Raw genomic sequence first — 27,650 nt, 5'->3', positions numbered from 1 at the left:
GTGGGGCTTGAAGTCGTAACCTTGTCATCTAATTTCTGTATACTGCTGTATAAGTACAACATGCTGACAGACTGCACCACAAGATCCATCAACAACACTTTCACTGATCTTCATATTTTGCAGAAATGGAGCTGAACGATATTCGGACCAAGTCAATACTACTGTTGAGGTACCTGGCTAGCTCAGTCGGTAGAGACAGGCAGAGGGTTCAAGAAAATTACATGCTCCTGGTGAGGATCGAACTCACAACCTCGGCATTGCTTCGCTGCATACTGCTGTATAAGTACCACTCGCTAACCCATTGCGCCACAAGAGCCTGATCACCTGTTTACCACATTTTGCACAAACATAGATGTACAATATTCGGTCAGAGTCAGTCCGACAATTGACCTACCTGGCTAACTCAGACGGTAGAGAATGAGACTCTTTATCTCATATTTGTGGGATCGAACCACAGATGGGGGGATTCTTTTCTGAGCCGAAGCACCAAAAAACTTTGCAAACAGCCATACGCTTGGACTTTCGAGCAGGCTTGCCACCCTGCATTGCTGACTTGTCAGGCATAGCTGGTGATAGAGAAGACGATGATTTTGTATTCTAACTCTGCCTGCACTCTGACCTGTCATCTCAATGACATCCCTATTATCTATTAAACGTCCTCCTAAATGGATTGAATAAATGCTCCTTTTATGGACAAGAAATAGACAGGCAGAGGCTTCAAGAAGAATACTTGCTCCTGGTGGGGCTTGAACTCATAACCTTGTCATCTAATTTCTGTATACTGCTGTATAAGTAAAACAGGCTAACCAATTGCACCACAGGATCCATCAACAACACTTTCACTGATCTTCATATTTTGCAGAAATGGAGCTGAACTATATTCGGAACAAGTCAATAGTTCTGTTGAGGTACCTGGCTAGCTCAGTCGGTAGAGCATGAGACTCTTAATCTCAGGGTCGTGGGTTTGATCCCCACGTTAGGTGGTTTTTTTCACTGCAGAAGCACCAACACACTGACTTTCGAGCAGTCTAGCCACCCTGCATTGCTGACTTGTCAGGCATAGCTGGTGATAGAGAAGACTATGAATTTGAATACTTGCTGTTCCTGCACTCTGACCTGTTATCTCAATGACATACCTATTATCTATTAAACGTCCTCCTAAATGGATTGAATAAATGCTCCTTTTATGGACAAGAAATAGACAGGCAGAGGCTTCAAGAAGAATACTTGCTCCTGGTGGGGCTTGAACTCATAACCTTGTCATCTAATTTCTGTATACTGCTGTATAAGTAAAACAGGCTAACCAATTGCACCACAGGATCCATCTACAACACTTTCACTGATCTTCATATTTTGCAGAAATGGAGCTGAACGATATTCGGACCAAGTCAATACTACTGTTGAGGTACCTGGCTAGCTCAGTCGGTAGAGCATAAATAGACAGGCAGAGGGTTCAAGAAAAGTATGTGCTCCTGGTGAGGCTCGAACTCACAACCTCGGCATTGCTTCGCTGCATACTGCTGTATAAGTACCACGCGCTAACCGATTGCGCCACAGGAGCCTGATCACCTGTTTACCACATTTTGCACAAACATAGATGTACAATATTCGGTCAGAGTCAGTCCGACAATTGACCTACCTGGCTAACTCAGACGGTAGAGAATGAGACTCTTCATCTCGTATTCGTGGGTTCGAACCACAAATGGGGTGATTCTTTTCTGAGCCGAAGCACCAAAACACTTCGCAAACAGCCATACGCTTGGACTTTCGAGCAGGCTTGCCACCCTGCATTGCTGACGTGTCAGGCATAGCTGGTGATAGAGAAGACGATGATTTTGTATTCTATCTCTGCCTGCACTCTGACCTGTTATCTCAATGACTTCCCTATTATCTATTAAACGTCCTCCTAAATGGATTGAATAAATGCTCCTTTTATGGACAAGAAATAGACAGGCAGAGGCTTCAAGAAGAATACTTGCTCCTGGTGGGGCTTGAACTCATAACCTTGTCATCTAATTTCTGTATACTGCTGTATAAGTAAAACAGGCTAACCAATTGCACCACAGGATCCATCTACAACACTTTCACTGATCTTCATATTTTGCAGAAATGGAGCTGAACGATATTCGGACCAAGTCAATATTACTGTTGAGGTACCTGGCTAGCTCAGTCGGTAGATCACGAGACTCTTAATCTCAGGGTCGTGGGTTTGATCCCCACGTTAGGTGGTCATTTTCACTGCAGAAGCACCAACTCACTGACTTTCGAGCAGTCTAGCCACCCTGCATTGCTGACTTGTCAGGCATAGCTGGTGATAGAGAAGACTATGAATTTGAATACTTGCTGTTCCTGAACTCTTACCTGTCATCTCAATGACATAGCTATTATCTATTAAACGTCCTCCTAAATGGATTGAATAAATGCTCCTTTTATGGACAAGAAATAGACAGGCATAGGCTTCTAGAAGAATACTTGCACAAATGGGGTGATTCTTTTCTGAGCCGAAGCACCAAAAAACTTTGCAAACAGCCATACGCTTGGACTTTCGAGCAGGCTTGCCACCCTGCATTGCTGACTTGTCAGGCATAGCTGGTGATAGAGAAGACGATGATTTTGTATTCTATCTTGTATTCTATCTCTGCCTGCACTCTAACTCTGATCTCAATGACATCCCTATTATCTATTAAACGTCCTCCTAAATGGATTGAATAAATGCTCCTTTTATGGACAAGAAATAGACAGGCAGAGGCTTCAAGAAGAATACTTGCTCCTGGTGGGGCTTGAACTCATAACCTTGTCATCTAATTTATGTATACTGCTGTATAAGTAAAACAGGCTAACCAATTGCACCACAGGATCCATCTACAACACTTTCACTGATCTTCATATTTTGCAGAAATGGAGCTGAACGATATTCGGGCCAAGTCAATACTACTGCTGAGGTACCTGGCTAGCTCAGTCGGTAGAGTATGAGACTCTTAATCTCAGGGTCGTGGGTTTGATCCCCACGTTAGGTGGTTATTTTCACTGCAGAAGCACCAACTCACTGACTTTCGAGCAGTCTAGCCACCCTGCATTGCTGACTTGTCAGGCATAGCTGGTGATAGAGAAGACTATGAATTTGAATACTTGCTGTTCCTGCACTCTGACCTGTCTATTAAACGTCCTCCTAAATGGATTGAATAAATGCTCCTTTTATGGACAAGAAATAGACAGGCATAGGCTTCTAGAAGAATACTTGCTCCTGGTGGGGCTTGAAGTCGTAACCTTGTCATCTAATTTCTGTATACTGCTGTATAAGTACAACATGCTGACAGACTGCACCACAGGATCCATCAACAACACTTTCACTGATCTTCGTATTTTGCAGAAATGGAGCTGAACGATATTCGGACCAAGTCAATACTACTGTTGAGGTACCTGGCTAGCTCAGTCGGTAGAGCACAAATAGACAGGCAGAGGGTTCAAGAAAAGTACATGCTCCTGGTGAGAATCGAACTCACAACCTCAGCATTGCTTCGCTGCATACTGCTGTATAAGCACCACGCGCTAACCGATTGCGCCACAGGAGCCTGATCACCTGTTTACCACATTTTGCACAAACATAGATGTACAATATTCGGTCAGAGTCAGTCCGACAATTGACCTACCTGGCTAACTCAGACGGTAGAGAATGAGACTCTTCATCTCGTATTCGTGGGTTCGAACCACAAATGGGGTGATTCTTTTCTGAGCCGAAGCACCAAAACACTTCGCAAACAGCCATACGCTTGGACTTTCGAGCAGGATTGCCACCCTGCATTGCTGACGTGTCAGGCATAGCTGGTGATAGAGAAGACGATGATTTTGTATTCTATCTCTGCCTGCACTCTGACCTGTTATCTCAATGACTTCCCTATTATCTATTAAACGTCCTCCTAAATGGATTGAATAAATGCTCCTTTTATGGACAAGAAATAGACAGGCAGAGGCTTCAAGAAGAATACTTGCTCCTGGTGGGGCTTGAACTCATAACCTTGTCATCTAATTTCTGTATACTGCTGTATAAGTACAACACGCTAACAGATTGACCACAGGATCCATCAACAACACTCTCACTGATCACCATATTTTGCAGAAATGGAGCTGAACGATATTCGGACCAAGTCAATACTACTGTTGAGGTACCTGGCTAGCTCAGTCGTTAGAGCATGAGACTCTTAATCTCAGGGTCGTGGGTTTGATCCCCACGTTAGGTGGTTATTTTCACTGCAGAAGCACCAACTCACTGATTTTCGAGCAGTCTAGCCACCCTGCATTGCTGACTTGTCAGGCATAGCTGGTGATAGAGAAGACTATGAATTTGAATACTTGCTGTTCCTGAACTCTGACCTGTCATCTCAATGACATAGCTATTATCTATTAAACGTCCTCCTAAATGGATTGAATAAATGCTCCTTTTATGGACAAGAAATAGACAGGCATAGGCTTCTAGAAGAATACTTGCACAAATGGGGTGATTCTTTTCTGAGCCGAAGCACCAAAAAACTTTGCAAACAGCCATACGCTTGGACTTTCGAGCAGGCTTGCCACCCTGCATTGCTGACTTGTCAGGCATAGCTGGTGATAGAGAAGACGATGATTTTGTATTCTATCTTGTATTCTATCTCTGCCTGCACTCTGACCTGTCATCTCAATGACATCCCTATTATCTATTAAACGTCCTCCTAAATGGATTGAATAAATGCTCCTTTTATGGACAAGAAATAGACAGGCATAGGCTTCTAGAAGAATACTTGCTCCTGGTGGGGCTTGAAGTCGTAACCTTGTCATCTAATTTCTGTATACTGCTGTATAAGTACAACATGCTGACAGACTGCACCACAGGATCCATCAACAACACTTTCACTGATCTTCATATTTTGCAGAAATGGAGCTGAACGATATTCGGACCAAGTCAATACTACTTTTGAGGTACCTGGCTAGCTCAGTCGTTAGAGCATGAGACTCTTAATCGCAGGGTCGTGGGTTTGATCCCCACGTTAGGTGGTTATTTTCAATGCAGAAGTACCAACTCACTGACTTGCGAGCAGTCTAGCCACCCTGCATTGCTTACTTGTCAGGCATAGCTGGTGATAGAGAAGACTATGAATTTGAATACTTGCTGTTCCTACACTCTGACCTGTCATCTCAATGACATACCTATTATCTATTAAACGTCCTCCTAAATGGATTGAATAAATGCTCCTTTTATGGACAAGAAATAGACAGGCATAGGCTTCTAGAAGAATACTTGCTCCTGGTGGGGCTTGAACTCATAACCTTGTCATCTAATTTCTGTATACTGCTGTATAAGTAAAACAGGCTAACCAATTGCACCACAGGATCCATCAACAACACTTTCACTGATCTTCATATTTTGCAGAAATGGAGCTGAACGATATTCGGACCAAGTCAATACTACTGTTGAGGTACCTGGCTAGCTCAGTCGGTAGAGCATAAATAGACAGGCAGAGGGTTCAAGAAAAGTACATGCTCCTGGTGAAGATCGAACTCACAACCTCGGCATTGCTTCGCTGCATACTGCTGTATAAGTACCACGCGCTAACCGATTGCGCCACAGGAGCCTGATCACCTGTTTACCACATTTTGCACAAACATAGATGTACAATATTCGGTCAGAGTCAGTCCGACAATTGACCTACCTGGCTAACTCAGACGGTAGAGAATGAGACTCTTAATCTCAGGGTCGTGGGTTTGATCCCCACGTTAGGTGGTTATTTTCAATGCAGAAGCACCAACTCACTGACTTTCGAGCAGTCTAGCCACCCTGCATTGCTGACTTGTCAGGCATAGCTGGTGATAGAGAAGACTATGAATTTGAATACTTGCTGTTCCTGCACTCTGACCTGTTATCTCAATGACATACCTATTATCTATTAAACGTCCTCCTAAATGGATTGAATAAATGCTCCTTTTATGGACAAGAAATAGACAGGCATAGGCTTCTAGAAGAATACTTGCTCCTGGTGGGGCTTGAAGTCGTAACCTTGTCATCTAATTTCTGTATACTGCTGTATAAGTACAACATGCTGACAGACTGCACCACAAGATCCATCAACAACACTTTCACTGATCTTCATATTTTGCAGAAATGGAGCTGAACGATATTCGGACCAAGTCAATACTACTGTTGAGGTACCTGGCTAGCTCAGTCAGTAGAGCATAAATAGACAGGCAGAGGGTTCAAGAAAAGTACATGCTCCTGGTGAGGATCGAACTCACAACCTCGGCATTGCTTCGCTGCATACTGCTGTATAAGTACCACGCGCTAACCGATTGCGCCACAGGAGCCTGATCACCTGTTTACCACATTTTGCACAAACATAGATGTACAATATTCGGTCAGAGTCAGTCCGACAATTGACCTACCTGGCTAACTCAGACGGTAGAGAATGAGACTCTTTATCTCGTATTCGTGGGTTCGAACCACAAATGGGGTGATTCTTTTCTGAGCCGAAGCACCAAAAAACTTCGCAAACAGCCATACGCTTGGACTTTCGAGCAGGCTTGCCACCCTGCATTGCTGACTTGTCAGGCATAGCTGGTGATAGAGAAGACGATGATTTTGTATTCTATCTCTGCCTGCACTCTGAAGTGTCATCTCAATGACATCCCTATTATCTATTAAACGTCCTCCTAAATGGATTGAATAAATGCTCCTTTTATGGACAAGAAATAGACAGGCAGAGGCTTCAAGAAGAATACTTGCTCCTGGTGGGGCTTGAAATCATAACCTTGTCATCTAATTTCTGTATACTGCTGTATAAGTAAAACAGGCTAACCAATTGCACCACAGGATCCATCTACAACACTTTCACTGATCTTCATATTTTGCAGAAATGGAGCTGAACGATATTCGGACCAAGTCAATACTACTGTTGAGGTACCTGGCTAGCTCAGTCAGTAGAGCATAAATAGACAGGCAGAGGGTTCAAGAAAAGTACATGCTCCTGGTGAGGATCGAACTCACAACCTCGGCATTGCTTCGCTGCATACTGCTGTATAAGTACCACGCGCTAACCGATTGCGCCACAGGAGCCTGATCACCTGTTTACCACATTTTGCACAAACATAGATGTACAATATTCGGTCAGAGTCAGTCCGACAATTGACCTACCTGGCTAACTCAGACGGTAGAGAATGAGACTCTTTATCTCGTATTCGTGGGTTCGAACCACAAATGGGGTGATTCTTTTCTGAGCCGAAGCACCAAAAAACTTCGCAAACAGCCATACGCTTGGACTTTCGAGCAGGCTTGCCACCCTGCATTGCTGACTTCTCAGGCATAGCTGGTGATAGAGAAGACGATGATTTTGTATTCTATCTCTGCCTGCACTCTGACCTGTCATCTCAATGACATCCCTATTATCTATTAAACGTCCTCCTAAATGGATTGAATAAATGCTCCTTTTATGGACAAGAAATAGACAGGCATAGGCTTCTAGAAGAATACTTGCTCCTGGTGGGGCTTGAAGTCGTAACCTTGTCATCTAATTTCTGTATACTGCTGTATAAGTAAAACAGGCTAACCAATTGCACCACAGGATCCATCTACAACACTTTCACTGATCTTCATATTTTGCAGAAATGGAGCTGAACGATATTCGGACCAAGTCAATACTACTTTCGAGGTACCTGGCTAGCTCAGTCGGTAGAGCATGAGACTCTTAATCTCAGGGTCGTGGGTTTGATCCCCACGTTAGGTGGTTATTTTCAATGCAGAAGCACCAACTCACTGACTTTCGAGCAGTCTAGCCACCCTGCATTGCTGACTTGTCAGGCATAGCTGGTGATAGAGAAGACTATGAATTTGAATACTTGCTCTTCCTGCACTCTGACCTGTCATCTCAATGACATACCTATTATCTATTAAACGTCCTCCTAAATGGATTGAATAAATGCTCCTTTTATGGACAAGAAATAGACAGGCATAGGCTTCTAGAAGAATACTTGCTCCTGGTGGGGCTTGAAGTCGTAACCTTGTCATCTAATTTCTGTATACTGCTGTATAAGTACAACATGCTGACAGACTGCACCACAGGATCCATCAACAACACTTTCACTGATCTTCATATTTTGCAGAAATGGAGCTGAACGATATTCGGACCAAGTCAATACTACTGTTGAGGTACCTGGCTAGCTCAGTCGGTAGAGCATAAATAGACAGGCAGAGGGTTCAAGAAAAGTACATGCTCCTGGTGAGGATCGAACTCACAACCTTGGCATTGCTTCGCTGCATACTGCTGTATAAGTACCATGCGCTAACCAATTGCGCCACAGGAGCCTGATCACCTGTTTACCACATTTTGCACAAACATAGATGTACAATATTCGGTCAGAGTCAGTCCGACAATTGACCTACCTGGCTAACTCAGACGGTAGAGAATGAGACTCTTCATCTCGTATTCGTGGGTTCGAACCACAAATGGGGTGATTCTTTTCTGAGCCGAAGCACCAAAAAACTTTGCAAACAGCCATATGCTTGGACTTTCGAGCAGGCTTGCCACCCTGCATTGCTGACTTGTCAGGCATAGCTGGTGATAGAGAAGACGATGATTTTGTATTCTATCTCTGCCTGCACTCTGACCTGTCATCTCAATGACATCCCTATTATCTATTAAACGTCCTCCTAAATGGATTGAATAAATGCTCCTTTTATGGACAAGAAATAGACAGGCAGAGGCTTCAAGAAGAATACTTGCTCCTGGTGGGGCTTGAACTCATAACCTTGTCATCTAATTTCTGTATACTGCTGTATAAGTAAAACAGGCTAACCAATTGCACCACAGGATCCATTAACAACACTTTCACTGATCACCATATTTTGCAGAAACGGAGCTGAACGATATTCGGACCAAGTCAATATTACTGTTGAGGTACCTGGCTAGCTCAGTCGGTAGAGCATGAGACTCTTAACCTCAGGGTCGCGGGTTTTATCCCCACGTTAGGTGGTTTTTTTCACTGCAGAAGCACCAACTCACCGACTTTCAAGCAGTCTAGCCACCCTGCATTGCTGACTTGTCAGGCATAGCTGGGGATACTGAAGACTATGATTTTGTATTCTATATCTGCCTGCACTCTGACCTGTTATCTCAATGACATACCTATTATCTATTAAACGTCCTCCTAAATGGATTGAATAAATGCTCCTTTTATGGACAAGAAATAGACAGGCATAGGCTTCTAGAAGAATACTTGCTCCTGGTGGGGCTTGAAGTCGTAACCTTGTCATCTAATTTCTGTATACTGCTGTATAAGTACAACATGCTAACAGATTGACCACAGGATCCATCAACAACACTTTCACTGATCTTCATATTTTGCAGAAATGGAGCTGAACGATATTCGGACCAAGTCAATACTACTGTTGAGGTACCTGGCTAGCTCAGTCAGTAGAGCATAAATAGACAGGCAGAGGGTTCAAGAAAAGTACAAGCTCCTGGTGAGGATCGAACTCACAACCTCAGCATTGGTTTGCTGCATACTGCTGAATAAGTACCACACGCTAACCAATTGCGCCACAGGAGCTTGATCACCTGTTTACCATATTTTGCACAAACATAGATGTACAATACTCGGTCCGAGTCAGTTAGACAATTGACCTACCTGGCTAACTCAGACGGTAGAGCATGAGACTCTTACAGTTTTTTTCGATTGCTAAACGACAGTGGACACAACTGGAGTCACATGTGCAAAACTCTAACTACAGTCTGCACAGCAGCAGTTCATGTGGACCAAACTCTAGTTCGTTTTTCATTGCTTGAACACAGTTTTCAAAACTCTACACACTTATCCCATGACTTTAACCACAACCTGCACAACACTGTGGATTTACAGCACTTTGTTCAAATGCTAACACACTGCTTTCAAAACTGTGAACCACACATTCAAAACGGAATAGATTTCAGCCTTGTGCCTTTCAAACACTGCTAATTGCAATTTCAGCTGAAAGGCTAAGCAGGTGTCTTGTTTTAGACTTGTTAGTGAACACACACACATATTACAGTATATATAGGTAGAGCTCAGAAAGACTCATTTTGGAAATGGAACAAGGAAGATGGGTTCGTGGAGGGAGAAGGTTTGCAGGGAGAGGGCGGATGCGTGGAGGAAGACAAAGAAGACAAAGAGCTGTTATTTCAGATGAAATAAGGGCTACACTTATAGACCATGTCATGAACCATGGTCTCTCATTGAGAGAGGCAGGGTTGAGTGTGCAACCCAATCTGCAAAGATCCACAGTGGCATCTGTAATGCGAATTTTCCATCATGCAAACAGGTGAGAGTTACATCCTTACAGTAAATGAAAACATTACAGGAATCTATTTTGTATTGCAATTATAGAATATTTACACAGATATATATTACAGTAAGTTTAACTGTAAAATATATTTTTACAACAGGACCCAAAGGCTGCCCCCAATAGGGGGAAGAGGAAAAATATTTTCAGATGAGCAGGAAAATGCTATTGTTGACATGGTTGCTGTCAACAATGCAATAAAACTGCGGGAGATTCAAGATAGAGTGCTGGCTGATAATGATATATTTGAAAATGTTAATTCTGTCAGCACAACAACTATTGCTCGAGTCCTAAAGAAACACCAAGTTACAATGAAACAGTTATACACTGTACCATTCGAGAGAAACAGTGAATGGGTAAAAGAGCAAAGATACCAATATGTCCAGGTAAGACGTCTGAGGTTACGTACACAGCTATACAAAATATTTACAGTAAAAAAAAACACTAGCATTTCTACAGTAAAACTGTGCACTTACTGTTTTTCAGAGAGTAATGGAGGTGGAAGCACTGGAAAGACCACATTAATTTGTATTTATCGATGAAGCTGGATTTAACCTTGCCAAAACACAGCGCAGAGGAAGGAATGTTATAGGTCAAAGGGCCACTGTGGAGGTTCCAGGCCAAAGGGGGGGGAAATATCATCATGTGTGCTGCAATGGCCAATGATGGTTTGCTTCTCAACACACCACTCATTGGCCCATACAACACAGAAAGGCTTATAACTTTCCTAGAAAAGCTCTATGCTCAGCTAGTGCCAGCAGAACAGGGGGAGCCAGTAAGAAACCCCCAAGTTTTTGTCATAGTTTGCGATAACGTTGCTTTTCACCACTCTGCAGCTGTCACAGATTGGTTTGCAGCACATCACAGATTTATGGTTTTGTACCTGCCTGCATATTCACCCTTCCTCAACCCAATAGAGGAGTTTTTCTCTGCCTGGAGGTGGAAAGTGTTTGGTCACCACCCACATGACCAAATGTCTCTTTTGGAAGCCATGCGTGCCGGATGTGAGGACACGAGTCCAGAGGACTGCCAGAGATGGATAAGGCACTCCAGAAGGTTCTTCCCCAGGTGCATGGCAAGAGAAAACATTAGGTGTGATGTTGAAGAAAACATGTGGCCTGATGCTAGAGAGAGGCAGGATTAGCCCCTCAATTATTTGTTTGAATTACAGTATGTACTTTCTGTTTCTACCTTTTTTTTCTCATTACTGTAATTCCGTAAATTACTACAGACTATTGAAGCAAACTGCTAATTTTAATTTACCTTAAAGAATTGTTATATTCTAAAAAGTCATAATATAATAGAGACAGTAGATCTATCTGGTCTGTCATAATAAAATAGAGACAGTAGATCTAGCTGGTCTGTCATAATATAATAGAGACAGTAGATCTAGCTGGTCTGTCATAATATAATAGAGACAGTAGATCTAGCCTGTCTGTCATATTATAATTGAGACAGTAGATCTAGCTGGTCTGTCATAATATAATAGAGACATTAGATCTAGCTGGTCTGTCATAATATAATAGAAACAGTAGATCTAGCTGGTCTGTCATAATATAATAGAAACAGTAGATCTAGCTGGTCTGTCATAATATAATAGAGAGAGTATATCTAGCTGGTCTGTCATAATATAATAGAAAAATAGAGACAGTAGATCTAGCTGGTCTGTCGTAATATAATAGACACAGTAGATCTAGCTGGTCTGTCATAATAAAATAGAGGCAGTAGATCTAGCTGGTCTGTCATAATATAATAGAGACATAGAGACAGTAGATCTAGCTGGTCTGTCATAATATAATAGAGACAGTAGATCTAGCTGGTCTGTCACAATATAATAGACACAGTAGATCTAGCTGGTCTGTCATAATATAATAGAGACAGTAGATCTTGCTGGTCTGTCATAATATAATTGAGACAGTAGATCTAGCTTGTCTGTCATAATATAATAGAGAGAGTATATCTAGCTGGTCTGTCATAATATAATAGAGACATAGAGAAAGTAGATCTAGCTGGTCTGTAATAATATAATAGAGACAGTAGATCTAGCTGGTCTGTAATAATATAATAGAGACAGTAGATCTAGCTGGTCTGTCATAATATAATAGAGATAGTATATCTAGCTGGTCTGTCATAATATAATAGAGACATAGAGACAGTAGATATAGCTGGTCTGTCATAATATAATAGACACAGTAGATCTAGCTGGTCTGTCATGATATAATAGAGACAGTAGATCAAGCTTTTCTGTCATATAATAATAGAGAGAGTAGATCTTGCTCGTCTGTCATAATATAATTGAGACAGTAGATCTAGCCTGTCTGTCATATTATAATAGAGACAGTAGATCTAGATGGTCTGTCATAATATAATAGAGAGAGTATATCTAGCTGGTCTGTCATAATATAATAGAAAAATAGAGACAGTAGATCTAGCTGGTCTGTCATAATATAATAGAGACAGTAGATCTAGCTGGTCTGTCATAATATAATAGAGACAGTAGATCTAGCTGGTCTGTCATAATATAATAGAGACAGTATATCTAGCTGGTCTGTCATAATATAATAGAGAAAGTATATCTAGCTGGTCTGTCGTAATATAATAGACACAGTAGATCTAGCTGGTCTGTAATAATAAAATAGAGGCAGTAGATCTAGCTGGTCTGTCATAATATAATAGAGACATAGAGACAGTAGATCTAGCTGGTCTGTTATAATATAATAGAGACAGTAGATCTAGCTGGTCTGTCATAATATAATAGACACAGTAGATCTAGCTGGTCTGTCATAATATAATAGAGACAGTAGATCTTGCTGGTCTGTTAAAATATAATTGAGACAGTAGATCTAGCTTGTCTGTCATAATATAATAGAGACAGTAGATCTAGCTGGTCTGTCATAATATAATAGAGACAGTAGATCTAGCTGGTCTGTCATAATATAATAGAGAGAGTACATCTAGCTGGTCTGTCATAATATAATAGAGACATAGAGACAGTAGATCTTGCTGGTCTGTCATAATATAATAGAGACAGTAGATCTAGCTGGTCTGTCATAATATAATAAAGACAGTGGATCTAGCTGGTCTGTCATAATATAATAGAGACAGTAGATCTAGCCTGTCTGTCATATTATACTAGAGACAGTAGATCTAGCTGGTCTGTCATAATATAATAGAGAGAGTATATCTAGCTGGTCTGTCATAATATAATAGAAAAATAGAGACAGTAGATCGAGCTGGTCTGTCGTAATATAATAGACACAGTAGATCTAGCTGGTCTGTCATAATATAATAGAGACAGTAGATCTAGCTGGTCTGTCATAATAAAATAGAGGCAGTAGATCTAGCTGGTCTGTCATAATATAATAGAGACAGTAGATCTAGCTGGTCTTTCATAATATAATAGACACAGTAGATCTAGCTGGTCTGTCATAATATAATAGAGACAGTAGATCTAGCATGTCTGACATAATATAATAGAGAGAGTATATCTAGCTGGTCTGTCATAATATAATAGAGAGAGTAGATCTAGCTGGTCTGTCATAATATAATAGAGACAGTAGATCTAGCATGTCTGACATAATATAATAGAGACAGTAGATCTTGCTGGTCTGTTAAAATATAATTGAGACAGTAGATCTAGCTTGTCTGTCATAATATAATAGAGAGAGTATATCTAGCTGGTCTGTCATAATATAATAGAGACATAGAGACAGTAGATCTAGCTGGTCTGTCATAATATAATAGAGACAGTAGATCTAGCTGGTCTGTCATAATATAATAGAGACAGTAGATCTAGCTGGTCTGTCATAATATAATAGAGAGAGTACATCTAGCTGGTCTGTCATAATATAATAGAGACATAGAGACAGTAGATCTTGCTGGTCTGTCATAATATAATAGAGACAGTAGATCTAGCTGGTCTGTCATAATATAATAAAGACAGTGGATCTAGCTGGTCTGTCATAATATAATAGAGACAGTAGATCTAGCCTGTCTGTCATATTATACTAGAGACAGTAGATCTAGCTGGTCTGTCATAATATAATAGAGAGAGTATATCTAGCTGGTCTGTCATAATATAATAGAAAAATAGAGACAGTAGATCGAGCTGGTCTGTCGTAATATAATAGACACAGTAGATCTAGCTGGTCTGTCATAATATAATAGAGACAGTAGATCTAGCTGGTCTGTCATAATAAAATAGAGGCAGTAGATCTAGCTGGTCTGTCATAATATAATAGAGACAGTAGATCTAGCTGGTCTTTCATAATATAATAGACACAGTAGATCTAGCTGGTCTGTCATAATATAATATAGACAGTAGATCTAGCATGTCTGACATAATATAATAGAGACAGTAGATCTTGCTGGTCTGTTAAAATATAATTGAGACAGTAGATCTAGCTTGTCTGTCATAATATAATAGAGAGAGTATATCTAGCTGGTCTGTCATAATATAATAGAGAGAGTACATCTAGCTGGTCTGTCATAATATAATAGAGACAGTAGATCTAGCATGTCTGACATAATATAATAGAGACAGTAGATCTTGCTGGTCTGTTAAAATATAATTGAGACAGTAGATCTAGCTTGTCTGTCATAATATAATAGAGAGAGTATATCTAGCTGGTCTGTCATAATATAATAGAGACATAGAGACAGTAGATCTAGCTGGTCTGTCATAATATAATAGAGACAGTAGATCTAGCTGGTCTGTCATAATATAATAGAGACAGTAGATCTAGCTGGTCTGTCATAATATAATAGAGAGAGTACATCTAGCTGGTCTGTCATAATATAATAGAGACATAGAGACAGTAGATCTTGCTGGTCTGTCATAATATAATAGAGACAGTAGATCTAGCTGGTCTGTCATAATATAATAAAGACAGTGGATCTAGCTGGTCTGTCATAATATAATAGAGACAGTAGATCTAGCCTGTCTGTCATATTATACTAGAGACAGTAGATCTAGCTGGTCTGTCATAATATAATAGAGAGAGTATATCTAGCTGGTCTGTCATAATATAATAGAAAAATAGAGACAGTAGATCGAGCTGGTCTGTCGTAATATAATAGACACAGTAGATCTAGCTGGTCTGTCATAATATAATAGAGACAGTAGATCTAGCTGGTCTGTCATAATAAAATAGAGGCAGTAGATCTAGCTGGTCTGTCATAATATAATAGAGACAGTAGATCTAGCTGGTCTTTCATAATATAATAGACACAGTAGATCTAGCTGGTCTGTCATAATATAATAGAGACAGTAGATCTAGCATGTCTGACATAATATAATAGAGAGAGTATATCTAGCTGGTCTGTCATAATATAATAGAGACATAGAGACAGTAGATCTAGCTGGTCTGTCATAATATAATAGAGACAGTAGATCTACCTGGTCTTTCATAATATAATAGAGACAGTAGATCTTGCTGGTCTGTCATAATATAATTGAGACAGTAGATCTAGCTGGTCTGTCATAATATAATAAAGACAGTAGATCTAGCTTGCATGTCATAATATAATAGACACAGTAGATCTAGCTGGTCTGTCATAATATAATAGAGACAGTAGATCTAGCTGGTCTGTCTTAATATAATATAGACAGTAGATCTAGCTGGTCTGTCATAATATAATAGAGAGAGTATATCTAGCTGGTCTGTCATAATATAATAGAGACATAGAGACAGTAGATCTAGCTGGTCTGTCTTAATATAATATAGACAGTAGATCTAGCTGGTCTGTCTTAATATAATATAGACATTAGATCTAGCTGGTCTGTCATAATATAATAGAGATACTAGATCTAGCTGGTCTGTCATAATATAATAGAGAACGTAGATCTAGGTGATCAGTCATAATATAATAGAGACATTAGATCTAGCTGGTCTGTCATAATATAATAGAGCCAGTAGATCTAGCGTGTCTGTCATAATATAATAGAGACAGTAGATCTAGCTGGACTGTCATAATATAATAGAGACAGTAGATTTAGCTGGTCTGTCATAATATAATAGAGACAGTAGAGACAGTTAATCTAGCTGGTCTGTCATATTATAATAGAGACAGTAGATCTAGCTGGTCTGTCATAATAAAATAGAGGCAGTAGATCTAGCTGGTCTGTCATAATATAATAGAGACATAGAGACAGTAGATCTAGCTGGTCTGTTATAATATAATAGAGACAGTAGATCTAGCTGGTCTGTCATAATATAATAGACACAGTAGATCTAGCTGGTCTGTCATAATATAATAGAGACAGTAGATCTTGCTGGTCTGTCAAAATATAATTGAGACAGTAGATCTAGCTTGTCTGTCATAATATAATAGAGAGAGTATATCTAGCTGGTCTGTCATAATATAATAGAGACATAGAGACAGTAGATCTAGCTGGTCTGTCATAATATAATAGAGACAGTAGATCTAGCTGGTCTGTCATAATATAATAGAGACAGTAGATCTAGCTGGTCTGTCATAATATAATAGAGAGAGTACATCTAGCTGGTCTGTCATAATATAATAGAGACATAGAGACAGTAGATCTTGCTGGTCTGTCATAATATAATTGAGACAGTAGATCTAGCTGGTCTGTCATAATATAATAAAGACAGTGGATCTAGCTGGTCTGTCATAATATAATAGAGACAGTAGATCTAGCCTGTCTGTCATATTATAATAGAGACAGTAGATCTAGCTGGTCTGTCATAATATAATAGAGAGAGTATATCTAGCTGGTCTGTCATAATATAATAGAAAAATAGACACAGTAGATCTAGCTGGTCTGTCATAATATAATAGAAACAGTAGATCTAGCTGGTCTGTCATAATAAAATAGAGGCAGTAGATCTAGCTGGTCTGTCATAATATAATAGAGACAGTAGATCTAGCTGGTCTTTCATACTATAATAGACACAGTAGATGTAGCTGGTCTGTCATAATATAATAGAGACAGTAGATCTAGCATGTCTGACATAATATAATAGAGAGAGTATATCTAGCTGGTCTGTCATAATATAATAGAGACATAGAGACAGTAGATCTAGCTGGTCTGTCATAATATAATAGAGACAGTAGATCTACCTGGTCTTTCATAATATAATAGAGACAGTAGATCTAGATGGTCTGTCATAATATAATAGAGACAGTAGAACTAGCTGGTCTGTCATAATATAATAGAGACAGTAGATCTTGCTGGTCTGTCATAATATAATTGAGACAGTAGATCTAGCTGGTCTGTCATAATATAATAAAGACAGTAGATCTAGCTTGCATGTCATAATATAATAGACACAGAAGATCTAGCTGGTCTGTCATAATATAATAGAGACAGTAGATCTAGCTGGTCTGTCTTAATATAATATAGACAGTAGATCTAGCTGGTCTGTCATAATATAATAGAGAGAGTATATCTAGCTGGTCTGTCATAATATAATAGAGACAGTAGATCTAGCTGGTCTGTCATAATATAATAGAGACAGTAGATCTAGCTGGTCTGTCATAATATAATAGAGAGAGTACATCTAGCTCGTCTGTCATAATATAATAAAGACAGTGGATCTAGCTGGTCTGTCATAATATAATAGAGACAGTAGATCTAGCCTGTCTGTCATATTATACTAGAGACAGTAGATCTAGCTGGTCTGTCATAATATAATAGAGAGAGTATATCTAGCTGGTCTGTCATAATATAATAGAAAAATAGAGACAGTAGATCGAGCTGGTCTGTCGTAATATAATAGACACAGTAGATCTAGCTGGTCTGTCATAATATAATAGAGACAGTAGATCTAGCTGGTCTGTCATAATAAAATAGAGGCAGTAGATCTAGCTGGTCTGTCATAATATAATAGAGACAGTAGATCTAGCTGGTCTTTCATAATATAATAGACACAGTAGATCTAGCTGGTCTGTCATATTATAATAGAGACAGTAGATCTAGCATGTCTGACATAATATAATAGAGAGAGTATATCTAGCTGGTCTGTCATAATATAATAGAGACATAGAGACAGTAGATCTAGCTGGTCTGTCATAATATAATAGAGACAGTAGATCTACCTGGTCTTTCATAATATAATAGAGACAGTAGATCTTGCTGGTCTGTCGTAATATAATAGACACAGTAGATCTAGCTGGTCTGTCATAATATAATAGAGACAGTAGATCTAGCTGGTCTGTCATAATAAAATAGAGGCAGTAGATCTAGCTGGTCTGTCATAATATAATAGAGACAGTAGATCTAGCTGGTCTTTCATAATATAATAGACACAGTAGATCTAGCTGGTCTGTCATATTATAATAGAGACAGTAGATCTAGCATGTCTGACATAATATAATAGAGAGAGTATATCTAGCTGGTCTGTCATAATATAATAGAGACATAGAGACAGTAGATCTAGCTGGTCTGTCATAATATAATAGAGACAGTAGATCTACCTGGTCTTTCATAATATAATAGAGACAGTAGATCTTGCTGGTCTGTCATAATATAATTGAGACAGTAGATCTAGCTGGTCTGTCATAATATAATAAAGACAGTAGATCTAGCTTGCATGTCATAATATAATAGACACAGTAGATCTAGCTGGTCTGTCATAATATAATAGAGACAGTAGATCTAGCTGGTCTGTCTTAATATAATATAGACAGTAGATCTAGCTGGTCTGTCATAATATAATAGAGAGAGTATATCTAGCTGGTCTGTCATAATATAATAGAGACATAGAGACAGTAGATCTAGCTGGTCTGTCTTAATATAATATAGACAGTAGATCTAGCTGGTCTGTCTTAATATAATATAGACATTAGATCTAGCTGGTCTGTCATAATATAATAGAGATACTAGATCTAGCTGGTCTGTCATAATATAATAGAGAACGTAGATCTAGGTGATCAGTCATAATATAATAGAGACATTAGATCTAGCTGGTCTGTCATAATATAATAGAGCCAGTAGATCTAGCGTGTCTGTCATAATATAATAGAGACAGTAGATCTAGCTGGACTGTCATAATATAATAGAGACAGTAGATTTAGCTGGTCTGTCATAATATAATAGAGACAGTAGAGACAGTTAATCTAGCTGGTCTGTCATATTATATTAGAGACAGTAGATCTAGCTGGTCTGTCATAATAAAATAGAGGCAGTAGATCTAGCTGGTCTGTCATAATATAATAGAGACATAGAGACAGTAGATCTAGCTGGTCTGTTATAATATAATAGAGACAGTAGATCTAGCTGGTCTGTCATAATATAATAGACACAGTAGATCTAGCTGGTCTGTCATAATATAATAGAGACAGTAGATCTTGCTGGTCTGTCAAAATATAATTGAGACAGTAGATCTAGCTTGTCTGTCATAATATAATAGAGAGAGTATATCTAGCTGGTCTGTCATAATATAATAGAGACAGTAGATCTAGCATGTCTGACATAATATAATAGAGAGAGTATATCTAGCTGGTCTGTCATAATATAGTAGAGACATAGAGACAGTAGATCTAGCTGGTCTGTCATAATATAATAGAGACAGTAGATCTACCTGGTCTTTCATAATATAATAGAGACAGTAGATCTTGCTGGTCTGTCATAATATAATTGAGACAGTAGATCTAGCTGGTCTGTCATAATATAATAAAGACAGTAGATCTAGCTTGCATGTCATAATATAATAGACACAGTAGATCTAGCTGGTCTGTCATAATATAATAGAGACAGTAGATCTAGCTGGTCTGTCTTAATATAATATAGACAGTAGATCTAGCTGGTCTGTCATAATATAATAGAGAGAGTATATCTAGCTGGTCTGTCATAATATAATAGAGACATAGAGACAGTAGATCTAGCTGGTCTGTCTTAATATAATATAGACAGTAGATCTAGCTGGTCTGTCTTAATATAATATAGACATTAGATCTAGCTGGTCTGTCATAATATAATAGAGATACTAGATCTAGCTGGTCTGTCATAATATAATAGAGAACGTAGATCTAGGTGATCAGTCATAATATAATAGAGACATTAGATCTAGCTGGTCTGTCATAATATAATAGAGCCAGTAGATCTAGCGTGTCTGTCATAATATAATAGAGACAGTAGATCTAGCTGGACTGTCATAATATAATAGAGACAGTAGATTTAGCTGGTCTGTCATAATATAATAGAGACAGTAGAGACAGTTAATCTAGCTGGTCTGTCATATTATAATAGAGACAGTAGATCTAGCTGGTCTGTCATAATAAAATAGAGGCAGTAGATCTAGCTGGTCTGTCATAATATAATAGAGACATAGAGACAGTAGATCTAGCTGGTCTGTTATAATATAATAGAGACAGTAGATCTAGCTGGTCTGTCATAATATAATAGACACAGTAGATCTAGCTGGTCTGTCATAATATAATAGAGACAGTAGATCTTGCTGGTCTGTCAAAATATAATTGAGACAGTAGATCTAGCTTGTCTGTCATAATATAATAGAGAGAGTATATCTAGCTGGTCTGTCATAATATAATAGAGACATAGAGACAGTAGATCTAGCTGGTCTGTCATAATATAATAGAGACAGTAGATCTAGCTGGTCTGTCATAATATAATAGAGACAGTAGATCTAGCTGGTCTGTCATAATATAATAGAGAGAGTACATCTAGCTGGTCTGTCATAATATAATAGAGACATAGAGACAGTAGATCTTGCTGGTCTGTCATAATATAATTGAGACAGTATATCTAGCTGGTCTGTCATAATATAATAAAGACAGTGGATCTAGCTGGTCTGTCATAATATAATAGAGACAGTAGATCTAGCTGGTCTGTCTTAATATAATATAGACATTAGATCTAGCTGGTCTGTCATAATATAATAGAGATACTAGATCTAGCTGGTCTGTCATAATATAATAGAGAACGTAGATCTAGGTGATCAGTCATAATATAATAGAGACATTAGATCTAGCTGGTCTGTCATAATATAATAGAGCCAGTAGATCTAGCGTGTCTGTCATAATATAATAGAGACAGTAGATCTAGCTGGACTGTCATAATATAATAGAGACAGTAGATTTAGCTGGTCTGTCATAATATAATAGAGACAGTAGAGACAGTTAATCTAGCTGGTCTGTCATATTATATTAGAGACAGTAGATCTAGCTGGTCTGTCATAATAAAATAGAGGCAGTAGATCTAGCTGGTCTGTCATAATATAATAGAGACATAGAGACAGTAGATCTAGCTGGTCTGTTATAATATAATAGAGACAGTAGATCTAGCTGGTCTGTCATAATATAATAGACACAGTAGATCTAGCTGGTCTGTCATAATATAATAGAGACAGTAGATCTTGCTGGTCTGTCAAAATATAATTGAGACAGTAGATCTAGCTTGTCTGTCATAATATAATAGAGAGAGTATATCTAGCTGGTCTGTCATAATATAATAGAGACAGTAGATCTAGCATGTCTGACATAATATAATAGAGAGAGTATATCTAGCTGGTCTGTCATAATATAATAGAGACATAGAGACAGTAGATCTAGCTGGTCTGTCATAATATAATAGAGACAGTAGATCTACCTGGTCTTTCATAATATAATAGAGACAGTAGATCTTGCTGGTCTGTCATAATATAATTGAGACAGTAGATCTAGCTGGTCTGTCATAATATAATAAAGACAGTAGATCTAGCTTGCATGTCATAATATAATAGACACAGTAGATCTAGCTGGTCTGTCATAATATAATAGAGACAGTAGATCTAGCTGGTCTGTCTTAATATAATATAGACAGTAGATCTAGCTGGTCTGTCATAATATAATAGAGAGAGTATATCTAGCTGGTCTGTCATAATATAATAGAGACATAGAGACAGTAGATCTAGCTGGTCTGTCTTAATATAATATAGACAGTAGATCTAGCTGGTCTGTCTTAATATAATATAGACATTAGATCTAGCTGGTCTGTCATAATATAATAGAGATACTAGATCTAGCTGGTCTGTCATAATATAATAGAGAACGTAGATCTAGGTGATCAGTCATAATATAATAGAGACATTAGATCTAGCTGGTCTGTCATAATATAATAGAGCCAGTAGATCTAGCGTGTCTGTCATAATATAATAGAGACAGTAGATCTAGCTGGACTGTCATAATATAATAGAGACAGTAGATTTAGCTGGTCTGTCATAATATAATAGAGACAGTAGAGACAGTTAATCTAGCTGGTCTGTCATATTATAATAGAGACAGTAGATCTAGCTGGTCTGTCATAATAAAATAGAGGCAGTAGATCTAGCTGGTCTGTCATAATATAATAGAGACATAGAGACAGTAGATCTAGCTGGTCTGTTATAATATAATAGAGACAGTAGATCTAGCTGGTCTGTCATAATATAATAGACACAGTAGATCTAGCTGGTCTGTCATAATATAATAGAGACAGTAGATCTTGCTGGTCTGTCAAAATATAATTGAGACAGTAGATCTAGCTTGTCTGTCATAATATAATAGAGAGAGTATATCTAGCTGGTCTGTCATAATATAATAGAGACATAGAGACAGTAGATCTAGCTGGTCTGTCATAATATAATAGAGACAGTAGATCTAGCTGGTCTGTCATAATATAATAGAGACAGTAGATCTAGCTGGTCTGTCATAATATAATAGAGAGAGTACATCTAGCTGGTCTGTCATAATATAATAGAGACATAGAGACAGTAGATCTTGCTGGTCTGTCATAATATAATTGAGACAGTATATCTAGCTGGTCTGTCATAATATAATAAAGACAGTGGATCTAGCTGGTCTGTCATAATATAATAGAGACAGTAGATCTAGCCTGTCTGTCATATTATAATAGAGACAGTAGATCTAGCTGGTCTGTCATAATATAATAGAGAGAGTATATCTAGCTGGTCTGTCATAATATAATAGAAAAATAGACACAGTAGATCTAGCTGGTCTGTCATAATATAATAGAAACAGTAGATCTAGCTGGTCTGTCATAATAAAATAGAGGCAGTAGATCTAGCTGGTCTGTCATAATATAATAGAGACAGTAGATCTAGCTGGTCTTTCATAATATAATAGACACAGTAGATCTAGCTGGTCTGTCATAATATAATAGAGACAGTAGATCTAGCATGTCTGACATAATATAATAGAGAGAGTATATCTAGCTGGTCTGTCATAATATAATAGAGACATAGAGACAGTAGATCTAGCTGGTCTGTCATAATATAATAGAGACAGTAGATCTACCTGGTCTTTCATAATATAATAGAGACAGTAGATCTAGATGGTCTGTCATAATATAATAGAGACAGTAGAACTAGCTGGTCTGTCATAATATAATAGAGACAGTAGATCTTGCTGGTCTGTCATAATATAATTGAGACAGTAGATCTAGCTGGTCTGTCATAATATAATAAAGACAGTAGATCTAGCTTGCATGTCATAATATAATAGACACAGAAGATCTAGCTGGTCTGTCATAATATAATAGAGACAGTAGATCTAGCTGGTCTGTCTTAATATAATATAGACAGTAGATCTAGCTGGTCTGTCATAATATAATAGAGAGAGTATATCTAGCTGGTCTGTCATAATATAATAGAGAAATAGAGACAGTAGATCTAGCTGGTCTGTCTTAATATAATATAGACAGTAGATCTAGCTGGTCTGTATTAATATAATATAGACATTAGATCTAGCTGGTCTGTCATAATATAATAGAGATAGTAGATCTAGCTGGTCTGTCATAATATAATAGAGAACGAAGATCTAGGTGATCTGTCATAATATAATAGAGACATTAGATCTAGCTGGTCTGTCATAATATAATAGAGGCAGTAGATCTAGCGTGTCTGTCATAATATAATAGAGACAGTAGATCTAGCTGAACTGTCATAATATAATAGAGACAGTAGATTTAGCTGGTCTGTCATAATATAATAGAGACAGTAGAGACAGTTAATCTAGCTGGTCTGTCATATTATAATAGAGACAGTAGATCTAGCTGGTCTGTCATAATATAATAGAGAATGTAGATCTAGCTGGTCTGTCATAAAATAATAGAGATATTAGATCTAGCTGGTCTGTCATAATATAATAGAGACAGTAGATCGAGCTGGTCTGTCATAATATAATAAGAGAGAGTACATCTAGCTGGTCTGTCATAATATAATAGAGACATAGAGACAGTAGATCTTGCTGGTCTGTCATAATATAATTGAGACAGTAGATCTAGCTGGTCTGTCATAATATAATAAAGACAGTTGATCTAGCTGGTCTGTCATAATATAATAGAGACAGTAGATCTAGCCTGTCTGTCATATTATAATAGAGACAGTAGATCTAGCTGGTCTGTCATAATATAATAGAGAGAGTATATCTAGCTGGTCTGTCATAATATAATAGAAAAATAGAGACAGTAGATCTAGCTGGTCTGTCGTAATATAATAGAGACAGTAGATCTAGCTGGTCTGTCATAATAAAATAGAGACAGTAGATCTAGCTGGTCTGTCATAATAAAATAGAGGCAGTAGATCTAGCTGGTCTGTCATAATATAATAGAAACAGTAGATCTAGCTGGTCTTTCATAATATAATAGACACAGTAGATCTAGCTGGTCTGTCATAATATAATAGAGACAGTAGATCTAGCTTGTCTGACATAATATAATAGAGAGAGTATATCTAGCTGGTCTGTCATAATATAATAGAGACATAGAGACAGTAGATCTAGCTGGTCTGTCATAATATAATAGAGACAGTAGATCTAGATGGTCTGTCATAATATAATAGAGACAGTAGAACTAGCTGGTCTGTCATAATATAATAGAGACAGTAGATCTTGCTGGTCTGCCATAATATAATTGAGACAGTAGATCTAGCTGGTCTGTCATAATATAATAAAGACAGTAGATCTAGCTTGCATGTCATAATATAATAGACACAGTAGATCTAGCTGGTCTGTCATAATATAATAGACACAGTAGAACTAGCTGGTCTGTCATAATATAATAGAGACAGTAGATCTAGCTGGTCTGTCATAATATAATAGAGAGAGTATATCTAGCTGGTCTGTCATAATATAATAGAGACATAGAGACAGTAGATCTTGCTGGTCTGTCATAATATAAAAGAGACAGTAGATCTAGCTGGTCTGTCTTAATATAATATAGACAGTAGATCTAGCTGGTCTGTCATAATATAATAGAGAGAGTATATCTAGCTGGTCTGTCATAATATAATAGAGACATAGAGACAGTAGATATAGCTGGTCTGTCTTAATATAATATAGACAGTAGATCTAGCTGGTCTGTCTTAATATAATATAGACATTAGATCTAGCTGGTCTGTCATAATATAATTGAGACAGTAGATCTAGCTGGTCTGTCATAATATAATAGAGAGAGTATATCTAGCTGGTCTGTCATAATATAATAGAAAAATAGAGACAGTAGATCGAGCTGGTCTGTCGTAATATAATAGACACAGTAGATCTAGCTGGTCTGTCATAATATAATAGAGACAGTAGATCTAGCTGGTCTGTCATAATAAAATAGAGGCAGTAGATCTAGCTGGTCTGTCATAATATAATAGAGACAGTAGATCTAGCTGGTCTTTCATAATATAATAGACACAGTAGATCTAGCTGGTCTGTCATAATATAATAGAGACAGTAGATCTAGCATGTCTGACATAATATAATAGAGAGAGTATATCTAGCTGGTCTGTCATAATATAATAGAGAGAGTACATCTAGCTGGTCTGTCATAATATAATAGAGACAGTAGATCCAGCATGTCTGACATAATATAATAGAGACAGTAGATCTTGCTGGTCTGTTAAAATATAATTGAGACAGTAGATCTAGCTTGTCTGTCATAATATAATAGAGAGAGTATATCTAGCTGGTCTGTCATAATATAATAGAGACATAGAGACAGTAGATCTAGCTGGTCTGTCATAATATAATAGAGACAGTAGATCTAGCTGGTCTGTCATAATATAATAGAGACAGTAGATCTAGCTGGTCTGTCATAATATAATAGAGAGAGTACATCTAGCTGGTCTGTCATAATATAATAGAGACATAGAGACAGTAGATCTTGCTGGTCTGTCATAATATAATAGAGACAGTAGATCTAGCTGGTCTGTCATAATATAATAAAGACAGTGGATCTAGCTGGTCTGTCATAATATAATAGAGACAGTAGATCTAGCCTGTCTGTCATATTATACTAGAGACAGTAGATCTAGCTGGTCTGTCATAATATAATAGAGAGAGTATATCTAGCTGGTCTGTCATAATATAATAGAAAAATAGAGACAGTAGATCGAGCTGGTCTGTCGTAATATAATAGACACAGTAGATCTAGCTGGTCTGTCATAATATAATAGAGACAGTAGATCTAGCTGGTCTGTCATAATAAAATAGAGGCAGTAGATCTAGCTGGTCTGTCATAATATAATAGAGACAGTAGATCTAGCTGGTCTTTCATAATATAATAGACACAGTAGATCTAGCTGGTCTGTCATAATATAATAGAGACAGTAGATCTAGCATGTCTGACATAATATAATAGAGAGAGTATATCTAGCTGGTCTGTCATAATATAATAGAGACATAGAGACAGTAGATCTAGCTGGTCTGTCATAATATAATATAGACAGTAGATCTACCTGGTCTTTCATAATATAATAGAGACAGTAGATCTAGATGGTCTGTCATAATATAATAGAGACAGTAGAACTAGCTGGTCTGTCATAATATAATAGAGACAGTAGATCTTGCTGGTCTGTCATAATATAATTGAGACAGTAGATCTAGCTGGTCTGTCATAATATAATAAAGACAGTAGATCTAGCTTGCATGTCATAATATAATAGACACAGTAGATCTAGCTGGTCTGTCATAATATAATAGACACAGTAGAACTAGCTGGTCTGTCATAATATAATAGAGACAGTAGATCTAGCTGGTCTGTCATAATATAATAGAGAGAGTATATCTAGCTGGTCTGTCATAATATAATAGAGACATAGAGACAGTAGATCTAGCTGGTCTGTCTTAATATAATATAGACAGTAGATCTAGCTGGTCTGTCTTAATATAATATAGACATTAGATCTAGCTGGTCTGTCATAATATAATAGAGATACTAGATCTAGCTGGTCTGTCATAATATAATAGAGAACATAGATCTAGGTGATCTGTCATAATATAATAGAGACATTAGATCTAGCTGGTCTGTCATAATATAATAGAGGCAGTAGATCTAGCGTGTCTGTCATAATATAATAGAGAC

General features: G+C 37.9%; 8 non-coding genes across 8 annotated transcripts; all 8 read right to left on the bottom strand.

Annotated features, from left to right (window-relative positions):
- Positions 1-222: 222 nt before the first annotated feature.
- Positions 223-316, bottom strand: trnai-uau (transfer RNA isoleucine (anticodon UAU)). Its single transcript has 2 exons — positions 279-316; positions 223-258 (listed from the first exon to the last, which is right to left on the bottom strand). It is a non-coding gene; the product is annotated as a tRNA-Ile (tRNA).
- A 1,151-nt stretch (positions 317-1,467) lies between these two features.
- Positions 1,468-1,561, bottom strand: trnai-uau (transfer RNA isoleucine (anticodon UAU)). Its single transcript has 2 exons — positions 1,524-1,561; positions 1,468-1,503 (listed from the first exon to the last, which is right to left on the bottom strand). It is a non-coding gene; the product is annotated as a tRNA-Ile (tRNA).
- Positions 1,562-3,478: 1,917 nt separating this feature from the next.
- Positions 3,479-3,572, bottom strand: trnai-uau (transfer RNA isoleucine (anticodon UAU)). The gene is made up of 2 exons: positions 3,535-3,572; positions 3,479-3,514 (listed from the first exon to the last, which is right to left on the bottom strand). It is a non-coding gene; the product is annotated as a tRNA-Ile (tRNA).
- A 1,940-nt stretch (positions 3,573-5,512) lies between these two features.
- trnai-uau (transfer RNA isoleucine (anticodon UAU)) lies at positions 5,513-5,606 on the bottom strand. The gene is made up of 2 exons: positions 5,569-5,606; positions 5,513-5,548 (listed from the first exon to the last, which is right to left on the bottom strand). It is a non-coding gene; the product is annotated as a tRNA-Ile (tRNA).
- A 633-nt stretch (positions 5,607-6,239) lies between these two features.
- trnai-uau (transfer RNA isoleucine (anticodon UAU)) lies at positions 6,240-6,333 on the bottom strand. The gene is made up of 2 exons: positions 6,296-6,333; positions 6,240-6,275 (listed from the first exon to the last, which is right to left on the bottom strand). It is a non-coding gene; the product is annotated as a tRNA-Ile (tRNA).
- Positions 6,334-6,987: 654 nt separating this feature from the next.
- trnai-uau (transfer RNA isoleucine (anticodon UAU)) lies at positions 6,988-7,081 on the bottom strand. Its single transcript has 2 exons — positions 7,044-7,081; positions 6,988-7,023 (listed from the first exon to the last, which is right to left on the bottom strand). It is a non-coding gene; the product is annotated as a tRNA-Ile (tRNA).
- A 1,151-nt stretch (positions 7,082-8,232) lies between these two features.
- Positions 8,233-8,326, bottom strand: trnai-uau (transfer RNA isoleucine (anticodon UAU)). The gene is made up of 2 exons: positions 8,289-8,326; positions 8,233-8,268 (listed from the first exon to the last, which is right to left on the bottom strand). It is a non-coding gene; the product is annotated as a tRNA-Ile (tRNA).
- Positions 8,327-9,476: 1,150 nt separating this feature from the next.
- On the bottom strand, positions 9,477-9,570 carry trnai-uau (transfer RNA isoleucine (anticodon UAU)). The gene is made up of 2 exons: positions 9,533-9,570; positions 9,477-9,512 (listed from the first exon to the last, which is right to left on the bottom strand). It is a non-coding gene; the product is annotated as a tRNA-Ile (tRNA).
- Between the last annotated feature and the right edge of the window lie 18,080 nt (positions 9,571-27,650).

Source organism: Oncorhynchus mykiss, chromosome 13, assembly GCF_057628025.1.
Source record: "Oncorhynchus mykiss isolate SJ-2025 chromosome 13, ASM5762802v1, whole genome shotgun sequence".
NCBI classification, from domain to species: Eukaryota; Metazoa; Chordata; class Actinopteri; order Salmoniformes; family Salmonidae; genus Oncorhynchus; species Oncorhynchus mykiss.
Note: the sequence above shows the minus strand (reverse complement) of the source record. Positions and strands in the feature narration are given on the sequence as shown.